General features: G+C 39.3%; 1 pseudogene across 1 annotated transcript; it reads left to right on the forward strand.

Annotated features, from left to right (window-relative positions):
* The first annotated feature begins 1066 nt into the window (after window positions 1-1066).
* Window positions 1067-2654, forward strand: LOC125186077 (cytochrome P450 71A6-like; annotated as a pseudogene). The gene is made up of 2 exons (XR_016130167.1): window positions 1067-1960; window positions 2039-2654. The product of XR_016130167.1 is annotated as a cytochrome P450 71A6-like (transcript).
* The last annotated feature ends 280 nt before the right edge of the window (window positions 2655-2934 follow it).

Consider the following 2934-nt stretch of genomic DNA (forward strand, 5'->3'; position numbering starts at 1 on the left):
TACAAAAAAAATCCTATGTTAAATAGCAAGATAGAGTGGACTTTCTAATAAAATTAATATTCTCAATTGACTTTCTCATGAAATCATTATTTTAAACTCATCCATATATTAATTATGAGAGATTTAAAAAAAAATTAAATTCACTGGAATTTTAAAATATAGGACTAATGCATGCGATTTTATTAGAAAAATGGTTCTTTAGTTATTCTCTTTATTTTTATTTTTTTCTTATTATTTCTCCTACTACAATTAAGAATTGACAAAACTAGCCCTAATATATTTACCCCAACAGATCCTGTAAACTAAACTGGGGCAAAAAAATGAGTTAGCGAATTATGCATGCCATAACTATAAGTGGTTTTAATTCAGAATTGTATGGTTAGCGAATTCTTGTAGATTGAAAAAAAAGCATCATGGAGCAAGGAGTGAAAACAAAACTAGGTAAATGTACTACTACTATAACAAGTAGTCATAAGGGAGAGAAAGAGAGATTCCATACAAATTTGAAACAACCCTAAAATTTCGACTTCCTCTCTAGGTTTGATTGCTATCCTATTCCAAACAGTCAGTTGCCACAAATCCACGCCCCTTTGGAATGCAAGGATGAAGACAACAAGGTTACGAAATGGGAGCTGTTAGCTATAGATACAAGGAGGGTGGAGCGGCGAAGGGGGTGATTTCAGATACGCAATGTGTCAGAATTGAGGGTGAAAACGATAAGGTAAAAAATATTAGAATTGAGGTGAAAATATTAAGGATAGTTTGGTCAATTTAAATATTGGAGGAGAATAATAAAAATAAAGAAAAACAAAAATGCAAAAACAAAAAATACCTTATTATCTTGATCCCATCTCTGAACGTCAACTAATAATCCCAAAATTTAAATAGTCAGCCAATTAAATCCTTCTTTTTGAAATCTCTCATTAATTACAAGGCCAATCCTAATTTTAAAAATAACAAGGTATCTCTAAAGAAATTATTGTCTCAGTGACTTTCTCATCAATTATTATTTAAAGGCATCTAGGAAACCATTTCTTTCTTACACAACAGTATCTCTAAACCAAAAATGATTTCTATCTCATATTTCTTTGTTGTGCTACTCTCCTCATCTCTCTTCCTCTTCTTCCTCCACAAATGGCGCCGAAGTCATTCTCCAGAGCCCCGGAAACGCCTGCCTCCGTCTCCACCAAAGCTCCCGTTAATTGGAAACCTCCACCAGCTGGGCTCAGCCACCCACAGATCCCTCCAGACACTCTCCTGCCGCCACGGCCCCCTCATGCTGCTCCACTTCGGCAAGGTTCCCACTCTAATTGCCTCCTCGGCTGAGGCGGCGCGTGAGATCATGAAAAACCAGGACCTGATCTTCTCAAACAGGCCCCAACTCAGCATCGCGGGCCGGTTGGTGTACAACAACCGGGATGTGGCATTCGCACCGTATGGAGAGTACTGGCGGCAGATTCGCAGCATATGCGTGCTTCATCTTCTGAGCAACAAAAGGGTTCAGTCCTATCGCGGCGTGAGGGAAGAAGAGACTTCCGTCATGGTCGACAAGATCAGAATGTTGGGTGCTTCTTCAAAGCCCGTGAACTTGAGCGACGTCATTCAGTGTATGACGAACGATGTGATTTCTAGAGTGGCTCTGGGAAAGAAGTATGGAGCAGAGAGTGATTTCAAGGAGACGTTTACTGAGTTTGGGGTGCTGCTGGGGATTTTTCCTTTGTGGGAGTACATTCCTTGCCTGAGATGGATGAGAAGGATTGATGGTTTGGATAAGAGAGTAGAGAGAGGTGTTAAGAAGATGGATAGGTTTTTGGAGAGCGTGATTCAAGAACATAGAGTTAGGGAGAGGAGAGAGGGAGATGGTGATGAGCTGGATTTTGTGGACATATTGCTTGATTTTCAGAGAGAAAATGCAAGTCGCACCCCTATTGAAGATGACACTATCAAAGCTATCGTTTTGGTATGACTGCTTTTCTTCTTAAACCCCAGTATCTTCTTTTTATGCCTGCCCCATTTTGATTGGATATTTCTTTTGCAGGATATGATAGGTGCTGGAACTGATACTACATTTACAGTTCTTGAGTGGGTGATGACGGAGCTGATACGAAATCCAGAAACTCTGAAAACTTTGCAAAATGAAGTGAGAGAAGTAGCGGGTAGTAAGGATGTAATTGATGAGCAAGACTTAGAGAAAATGCTCTATCTGAAAGCAGTACTGAAGGAGAGTTTAAGGTTGCATTCACCGCTCCCATTGTTGATACCTCGTGAATTAAATCAAGACACAAAAGTATTGGGTTATGACGTTGCATCTGGTACGCGTGTGATGATTAATGTTTGGGCAATTGCTAGGGACCCGTCATTGTGGAAAAATCCTGAGGAATTTTGTCCAGAGAGATTCCTTGAATTGAGCATAGACATTAGAGGCTTGCATTTTGAGTTGACTCCGTTTGGGGCAGGCAGGAGGGGGTCCCTGGTTACATGTTCGCAGGGGCGGTGGATGAGATCGCATTAGCCAAGTTGGTACACAAGTTCGATTTCAGATTGCCTAATGGAGCGAAAGTGAATGAGTTAGATGTGAGTGAATCTAGTGGACTCTCAATCCATAAAAAATATCCTTTGCTTGTTGTAGCTACTTCACATGCTTAATAGGTAACGCAATGTCAGTATTTTAAAAATCGGATTGGATCAATCGGTTTACAATTATGAACTGATGTGTTGCCCAGTCCGATCTAGACATGAAGTCTGCCTAATAAATAATTCACCAGCTTGTACCAGAATAACTGCTATTGCAATTATATTGTATATGCAATTATTCCTTATTATCCATGCACTTTTATTTTATAATGCAATGCAGTAATATTACATATGTAAACATTGGTTCCATATACTTAGAGGTCTGTTCCATGTTTAATTGGTAAGGATAAATCAAATGAC

Source organism: Salvia hispanica, chromosome 5, assembly GCF_029641045.1.
Source record: "Salvia hispanica isolate PSC_SH4W2 chromosome 5, Shi_PSC_v1, whole genome shotgun sequence".
Taxonomy (NCBI): domain Eukaryota; kingdom Viridiplantae; phylum Streptophyta; class Magnoliopsida; order Lamiales; family Lamiaceae; genus Salvia; species Salvia hispanica.